The sequence below is a fragment of the Schistocerca serialis genome, chromosome 11 (genome assembly GCF_023864345.2).
Source record: "Schistocerca serialis cubense isolate TAMUIC-IGC-003099 chromosome 11, iqSchSeri2.2, whole genome shotgun sequence".
Lineage (NCBI taxonomy): Eukaryota > Metazoa > Arthropoda > Insecta > Orthoptera > Acrididae > Schistocerca > Schistocerca serialis.
The window spans coordinates 179,465,460-179,474,858 of NC_064648.1; the positions used below are offsets into that span (position 1 = coordinate 179,465,460).

Genomic DNA, 9,399 nt, shown 5'->3' on the forward strand with positions numbered 1-9,399 from the left:
TTTACAATTTGTACAGAAAGCAGATGGCAGTTATAAGAGTTGAGGGACATGAAAGGGAAGCAGTGGTTGGGAAGGGAGTGAGACAGGGTTGTAGCCTCTCCCCGATGTTATTCAATCTGTATATTGAGTAAGCAGTAAAGGAAACAACAGAAAAGTTAGGAGTAGGTATTAAAATCCATGGAGAAGAAATAAAAGCTTTGAGGTTCGCCGATGACATTGTAATTCTGTCAGAGACGGCAAAGGACTTGGAAGAGCAGTTGAATGGAATGGACAGTGTCTTGAAAGGAGGATATAAGATGAACACCAACAAAAGCAAAACGAGGATAATGGAATGTAGTTGAATTAAGTCGGGTGATGCTGAGGGAATTAGATTAGGAAATGAGACACTTAAAGTAGTAAAGGAGTTTTGCTATTTGGGGAGCAAAATAACTGATGATGGTCGAAGTAGAGAGGATATAAAATGTAGACTGGCAATGGCAAGGAAAATTTGTTAACATCGAGTATAAATTTAAATGTCAGGAAGTCGTTTCTGAAAGCATTTGTATGGAGTGTAGCCATGTATGGAAGTGAAACATGGACGATAAATAGTTTGGACAAGAAGAGAATAGAAGCTTTCGAAATGTGGTGCTACAGAAGAATGCTGAAGATTAGATGGTAGATCATATAACTAATGAGGAGGTATTGAATAGAATTGGAGAGAAGAGGAGTTTGTGGCACAACTTGACTAGAAGAAGGGATCGGTTGGTAGGACATGTTCTGAGGCATCAAGGGATCACCAATTTAGTACTGGAGGGCAGCGTGGAGGGTAAAAATCGTAGAGGGAGACCAAGAGATGAATACACTAAACAGATTCAGAAGGATGCAGGTTGCAGTAGGTACTGGGAGATGAAGAAGCTTGCACAGGATAGAGTAGCATGGAGAGCTGCATCAAACCAGTCTCAGGACTGGAGACCACGACAACAACATGGTTTTATGATGATTTGCTATGCCCGGTTAGTTAGTGATTGCAGTATTGAGTGAATTATTCATCGCCGGCGTCGTTTCACACCACTGAAGCGAGGAAAAATTCGTTTGCGGTTCAGTATGAGTACTTGCTAAGTTGCTAGACGGAATTGTTCGCTACGGCACGACGCAAATCCAGAGATAATCTATAATGCTATCTTGCATTCGTGCGTCGTGATATTATTTCGGCAAAACACTCCGTTGAATGCTCAATGTTCATCAAGTCACTCTTTCAATTAAAATGTTCACAGTTAATTAATTTTGATCATCAACTATCACACAGTTCAATTAATGATGGAGCCAACACGTGAGATTTCCATTACTGACGAACAATTTTTATTGTTCCTTCTTAGCAGTTTGTTTATAATCGTCACACCACACGTACACCGATAGATCAGATCAATTACGATACTTTTCAGTTCGGTGATAGTGACAATTACGACAACTTTTAGAAAAGAAAATGGCTCTGAGCACTATGGGACTCAACTGCTGAGGTCATTAGTCCCCTAGAACTTACAACTAGTTAAACCTAACTAACCTAAGGACATCACAAACATCCATGCCCGAGGCAGGATTCGAACCTGCGACCGTAGCGGTCTTGCGGTTCCAGACTGCAGCGCCTTTAACCGCACGGCCACTTCGGCCGGCCGACAACTTTCAGAATCGGCGTATTTGTATTATCTTCGTGTGGTCGTATTGATGTTTCCTACTCCACGCTAATCAGGTATTCCAGTCTTCGATACTATGTCCATTCTTCGTTGTAACTGTTCACTTTGATGAAGGTTGAGTCCAACAATAATATCTCCAATAATCGAAGTTCATTAACTCGTCGTACACTACTAGAATATCACTTCAGTTCAAGTCCTCAAATCAGAATAACTGAGAACAAAGTCCGCGCATCTCCGTCACACAATATCACTTTTTTTTCTTTTTTATAGAAACAATCTCGTAGCGTTCCGTTTGTAGTACTGTAACAAACGGTGCTCTCTCTCGCCTTGACAGCAAGCAAGCAAGCTAGCAAGCGACTAACATTTCCATGATCGAGCATTGTAGACGCATTGAATTACCTTTTCGCCATGTTTACAACTCTCTTTCACAATACGTGTTACCTCTGACCGACATATTCCTTTGGACTTAACTTTTGTCGTACTGATTTGCAGTTATTACTGAGATGTTTGATAGCTAATTAATAATAACCTTTTCCTCTTTCTACCTTTATGTCATGACATACTGAGTAATTATTGAAATTGGTGCTCATCAAAACTTTAAGGCGTTGTATTACTGTCAAAGCTGTTCGCAGCTCGTGGTCTTGCCGGCAGCGTTCTCGCTTATCGCGCGCGGGGTCCCGGGTTCGATTCCCGGCGGGGTCAGGGATTTTTCTCTGCCTCGTGATGACTGGGTGTTGTGTGTCCTTCATCATCATTGATTCGCAATTCGCCAAAGTGGCGTGAACTATAAAGGACTTGCAATACGGCGGCCGAACTTCCCCGCATGGGGTCTCCAGGTCAAGAATGCCATACGATCAGTTCATTTCATTGTCAAAGTTCTCGTACCTGTCAGGAAAACACTGTCCCCTACTTTAAATTATCATGACATTCTTATTTGGGTTTTCGGGTTTCTTGGGGTGTTGCAGTTGTCCACTGTGCACGTGGTACGTAAATACATTCTTGACAATGTTCATCTTATTCTTCTTCACTTCTGACCTCAGTCTAGCGAAATTTTCCACGATCTACTCGGATTTCATTGTCCTTGTTGCAGTTCGGTATTTTATTATCCTTACTCCTGCAGCTCTATATAGATACTTCCCGCTCTCCTCCTCTCATTATTTTTTCACTAATTCATCAGGAATCGAGAGGTGTTCAGTAAGTATTGCAACACTTTTTATCTCTGCCAATTTGAGTTGAAAAAAAAATGCGGAAATTGTTGTGGAACATCACGGAATACTCCTAATTCAGCACTGAGCTGTCACTGAGTTTCTTCTGGAGGAAAACAAGAGTATCGCACATTTTTTTAGGCGCTTGCCGAATGTCTACGGAGACCTGGCAGTGAACAAAAGCAAGGTGAGTCGTTGGGCGAACCGACTATCGCCATCGCAACAAGATCGCGCAAAACCTGTCCGACTTCCCGCGTCTCGGCCGACCGCACACAGCTTTGACCCCTACAGTAGTCGAACGTGCGGACACTCTCGTTCGAGGTGATCGATGAATCACAATCAAAGTCCTCAGTTCTCAACTGGACGTCTCTGTCGGTACTGCCGGCTGACTCGCATGCCACCTGGAGTACTCGTGTGCGCTGGCTGATTCCTCGACACATGACAGAAGACCGTAAAGAGCACCATCTGTGATGCAGCGAGAGATTGGCTCCAACGTCGACCAGTAGACTGGTACCATGCAGGCTTACAGACCCTCCTAGTGAGGTCGCAAAAGGCCATTGCACTGAACGAAGATCGTGTTAAAAAAATAGGGTTCTGTAGTCAAAAAGAGTGAGGCATAATATGGTATAGGCAACGGCCTTGCCGCAGTGGATACACCGGTTCCCGTCAGATCACCGAAGTTAAGCGCTGTCGGGCGTGGCGGGCACTTGGATGGGTGACCATCCGGGCCGTCATGCGCTGTTGCCATTTTTCGGGGTGCACTCAGCCTCGTGATGCCAATTGAGTAGCTACTCGACCGAATAGTAGTGTCTCTGGTCAAAGAAAACCATCATAACGACTGGGAGAGCGGTGTGCTGACCACACGCCCCTCCTATCAGCATCCTCAAATGAGGATGACACGGCGGTCGGATGGTCCCGATGGGCCACTTGTGGTCTGAAGACAGTGTGCATAGTATGGTATATTAGAAGCTTGACTAAACCGCCCTTCTCTCAGGAAAAAAAAGTGTTTTACAGTACTTATTGGAGACCGCTGGCAAAATTCCGACTGACCTCTAGCGTCCACAAATTTCTTGCCTCAACCTGCGAGATCAACACCTTTCAGTGGCTTTTATACGCGTTTCATCTTTCTCTGTGCTATTCTAACCCGTGTGTGAAAGCTGGTGGAGTCAGTACTTCACAAAATGTTTATATTCGTTTCTTTCCGCACTTTGTTACCCTGTTGTCTGTGTACATCATGTGATATACACTGAAGAGCCAAAGAAACTGGTACACCTGCCTATTATCGTGCAGAGCTCCCGCCAACACGCAGAAGTGCTGCAACACGACGTGGCGTGGACTCGGCTAATGTCTGAAGAAGTGCTGGAGGGAACTGACACCACGAATCCAGCAGGGCTGTCCATAAATCCAGTAAGAGTACGAGGGGGTGGAGATCTCTTCTGAACAACACGTTGCAAGGCATCCCAGATATGCTAAATAATGTTTATTGTGGGGAGTTGGGTGGCCAGCGGAAGTGTTTAAACTCACAAAAGTGTTCCTGGAGCCACTCTGTAGCAATTCTGGACGTGTGGGTGTCGCATTGTCCTGCTGGAATTAGCCAAGTCCGTCTGAATGCACAGTGGACATGAATGGATGCAGGTGGTCAGAAAGGATGCTTACGTACGTGTCACCTGTCAGAGTCGTATCTAGACGTATCAGGGGTCGCGTATCAATCCTACTACACACGCCCCACACCATTATAGAGCCTCCACCAGCTTGGACAGTCTCCTGGTGACACGCAAGGCCCACGAATTCGTGAGGTTGTCTCCATACCCGTACACGTCCGTCGCTCGATACAATTTCAAACGATACTCGTCCGACCAGGGGACGTGTTTCCAATCATCAAAAATGCAATGTCAGTGTTGACAGACCCTGGCGAGACGCAAAGCTTTCCGTCGTGCAGTCATCAAGGGTAAACGAGTGGGCCTTCGGCTCCGAAAGCCCATACCGATGTTTCGCTGAATAATTCGCACGCTGACGCTTCTTGATGGTCCAGAATCCAAATCTACAGCAGTTTGCGTAAGGGTTGCACTTCTCTCACGTTCAACGATTCTCTTCAGTCGTCGTCGGTCCCGTCCTTGCAGGATCTTTTTCCGGCCGCAGCGATGTCGGAGATTTGAGGTTTTACTGGTTTCCTGATTTTCACGGTTCACTCGTGAAATGGTCATACGGGAAAATCCCGACTTCGTCGCTACCTCGGAGATGCTGTATCCCATCGCTCGTGCGCCGACTATAGCTCCACGTTCCAACTCACTTAAATCCTGATAACCTGCCATTGTAGCAGCAGTAATCGGCGTAACAACTGCGCCAGACACTTTTTGTCTTATACAGGCGTTGCCGGCCGCAGCGCCGTATTCTACGTCTCTACATATCTTTTTACTTCAATACAAATGTCCATACCAGTCTCTTTAGTGTATCGGTGTATATTCAGTTCACCCCGTATTTCATTTCCAAGAAGTCAAAACGAGAAACTTGCTCTGACACACGACCAATTAACACTATTATGCGTAATACTGGGCATTTCCCTTAAAAATAGCATAAACTCGGTCTTTCAATGAGATGTACTGAAAATTCGGTGGTTATATACATGATGTACGCAATACGCTATGTGGTCAAAAGTATCCGGACACCTTTCAAAACATACTTTTTTCGTATTAGGTGCATTGTGCTGCCACCTACTTCCGGGTAATCCATATCAGCGACATCAGTAGTCATCAGACATCGTGAGAGAGGAGAATGGGGCGCTCCGCGGAACTCACGGACTTCCAACGTGGTCAGGTGATTGGGTGTCACTTGTGTCATACGTCTGTAGGGGAGATTTCCACACTCCTAAACATCCCTAGGTCCACTGTTTCCTATGTGAGAGTGAAGTGCAAACGTGAAGGGACACGTACAGCACAAAAGCGTACAGGCCGACCTCGTCTGTTGACTGACAAGATACAGTTGAAGAGGGTCGTAACGTGTAATAGGCAGACATCTATCCAGACCATCACACAGGAATTCCAAACTGCATCAGTATCCACTGCAAGCACTATGACAGTTAGGCGGGAGGTGAGAAAACTTGGATTTCACGGTCGAGCGGCTGCTCATAAGCCACACATCACGCCGGTAAATACCAAACGACACCTCGCTTCATGTAAGAAGCGTAAACATTGGAAGATCGAACAGTGTAAAAACGTTGTGTGGAGTGACGAATCACGGTACACAATATGGCGATCCGATGGCAGGGTGTGGGTATGGCGAATGCCCTCTGAACGTCATCTGCCCGCGTGTATAGTGCCAACAGTAAAATTCGTAGACGGTGGTGTTCTGGTGTGGTCGTGTTTTTCATGGCGGCGGTTTGCACTCCTTGTTGTTTTGCGTGGCACTATCACAGCATGGGACGACATTGATTTTTTAAGCACCTTCTTGCTTCCCACTGTTGAAGAGCAATTCGGGGATGGCGAGTGCATCTTTCAACACGATCGAGCACCTGTTCATAATGCGCGGTCTGTGGCGGAGTGGTTACACGACAGTAACATCCCTGTAATGGACTGGTCTGCACAGAGTCCTGACCTGAATCCTATGTAACACCCTTGGGATGCTTTGGAACACCAACTTCATGTCAGGCCTCACCGACCGACATCGATACCTCTCCTCAGTGCAGCACTCCGTGAAGAGTGGGCTGCCATTCCTCAAGACACCTTCCAGCACCTGATTGAAGGTTCAATCCCGCGTCCAGCCATCCTGATTTGGGTTTTCCGTGATTTCGCTAAATCGCTCCAGGCAAATGCCGGGATGGTTCCTTTCAAAGGGCACAGCCGACTTCCTTCCCCATCCTTCCCTAATCCGATGAGACCGATGACCTCGCTGTCTGGTCTCCTTCCCCAAACAACCAACCAACCAACCTGACTGAACGTATGCCTGCGAGGGTGGAAGCTGTCATCAAGGCTAAGGGTGGGCCAACACCATACTGAATTCCAGCATTACCGATGGAGGGCGCCACAAACTTTTAAGTCGTTTTCAGCCAGGTGTTCGGATACTTTTGATAACATGTTGTATATTTGCCTAAATCTGTTACGCTGTTTATGCAGTTATCTGGTCCTATTTTGTTTTTGTTGGGTTCTAATACTTGCGTTAATTGGCTGGTGAACCCTCGTGATCGGAAAACATCCCATAAAATGGCGACTGACCCAGTTGAAATGTTTTTGATTCTCGTACAAGCGAGACACTCTCTTCTTTTGCTAAGATTTCCCTCATTATGGCAATCTTGTCACGGCAATACGTTACCTTACTTTAAAGTTGTTCTGCTGTTCCAACAGACGGACGGTGTGGCGGAGCGGTTCTAGGCGCTTCAGCCCGGAAGCGTGCGCCACTGCTACGGTCGCAGGTTCGAATCCTGCCTCGGTCATGGATGTGTGTGATGTCCTTAGGTTAGTTGACTGATGACCTCACATGTTAAGTCCCATAGTGCTCACAGCCATTTGAACACATAGTAAGAAGATTCCACCACCAGTTCGGAAGCGTGTCGTGCTTTTCACATCAGCAACAGTGCCCAGTGATTGCAAGATCCCAGATTAATGGAGAGTGTCAGATAGGCCACTGCCGACGTGGAATGCTGGTACATCAATAACAGGTGTAACCGCCGGAATGTTGAATTGAAATATGCAAACGTGTATGCATTGTAGGGCAACGGCCGTGCCGCGATGGATACACCGGTTCCCGTGAGATCACCGAAGTTAAGCGCTGTCGGGCGTGGTCGGCACTTGGATGGGTGACCATCCGGGCCGCCATGCGCTGTTGCCATTTTTCGGGGTGCACTCGGTCTCGCGATGCCAATTGAGGAGCTACTCGACCGAATAGTAGCGGCTTCGGTCAAGAATTCCATCATAACGACCGGGAGAGCGGTGTGCCGACCCCACGCCCCTCCTATCCGCATCCTCAGGTGAGGATGACACGGCGGTCGGATGGTCTCAAAAAAATGGATCAAAAGGCTCTGAGCACTATGGGACTCAACTGCTGAGGTCATTAGTCCCCTAGAACTTAGAACTAGTTAAACCTAACTAACCTAAGGACATCACAAACATCCATGCCCGAGGCAGGATTCGAACCTGCGACCGTAGCGGTCTTGCGGTTCCAGGCTGCAGCGCCCTTAACCGCACGGCCACGTCGGCCGGCGGATGGTCCCAATGGGCCACTTGTGGCCTGAAGACTGAGTGGTATGCATTGTGTTGCACAGGTGCTGCACGTCAGTTTGAGGGCTGGAGTTCCACGCCTGTTCCACTTGGTCGGGGAATACAGGGACGGTTAATGCTGTTAGAGTTGTCGGCAGATGCTGTCCCGTATGTGTTCTATTGGAGGCAGACCTGGTGATGGAGTACGCCAAAGCGACATGCCGATACACTGCAGAGCGTGTGGGTTACGACAGCGGTATGCGGACGAGCGTTATCCTGTTGGAAAGCACTCCCTCGAATGCTGTTCATTGCGGACGAGCGTTATCCTGTTGGAAAACACTCCCTCGAATGCTGTTCATGAATGACAGCACAACTCGAGTCACCAGACTGAGGTACAAATTTGCGGCCAGGGTGCGTGGAATAACCACGAGAGTGATCCCGCTGTCATACTAAATCGCGCCCCAGACCATAAACTCCAGGTGCAGGCTCAGTGTGTCTACGAGATAGATGCCCTCAGCTGTTGTCCTCCTAACCAACGCACGGCCATCAGTGGCATCGAGGCCGAATCAGCTTTCATCAGAAACCTTTGGTTTTCTGATGGCCACCAGTGAGGCCTCGCTTGACACCACTGAAGTCGCAAATGGAGGAGGTGGTTTGGGTTAAGTCAGCTGCACGCTACAGGGCGTCTAGCTCGCAGATTATGTTGAGCTGACCGACTTGTAACACTTGGTTGTGTCACAGTGGTGCCAACTGCTGCTCATATTGCTGCTGCAGATGCAGTTAGATGTGCCTAAGCCACACGCCGAACACGGTGCTCTTCCCCCTCTGAAGTGCCACGTGGTCGTTCAGAGGCCGGTCTTCTTGGGCCCGTACATTCTGGTGACCTCCGCTGCCACGTATCACGTACAGTGGGTACACTCCTGCCAAGATTTTCTGCAGTATCGAGGAAGGAACTTCCAGCTTCTCGTAGCCCCGTTACACAACTTCCCTGAAAGTCAGTGACGTGGTCTTTGTCACCTTAAGGGGCTCCGGAACGCCCTATACTTGCAATGGTAAAATAACGCTTATAAATTACATCTTTCCTCACAAAGTATTTGAGGTAGGAAGTTGAACTTTTTACAGATTGTTTATTGGAATATGGGCTACAACTTAACACAGGGATTTTACAAAATTTTAGTTCAGTTATTAGAGATGATTTTTTTTCAATTGTAATGAAAATTCACAACATTTTTTTGCAATTTTTATTTATATATTCAAAAATATACAGTTTTTTTGGAAAAAGGCTGTGTTAAATTATGCAGAAGGTACTGTGTAACATTTACTGAAAGTTTGAAA

At 47.1% G+C, this 9,399-nt stretch overlaps 2 pseudogenes; both read left to right on the forward strand.

Moving 5' to 3' along the window:
- Positions 1-3,504: 3,504 nt before the first annotated feature.
- LOC126427451 (5S ribosomal RNA) lies at positions 3,505-3,622 on the forward strand (annotated as a pseudogene).
- A 3,956-nt stretch (positions 3,623-7,578) lies between these two features.
- LOC126427491 (5S ribosomal RNA) lies at positions 7,579-7,696 on the forward strand (annotated as a pseudogene).
- Positions 7,697-9,399: the final 1,703 nt, after the last annotated feature.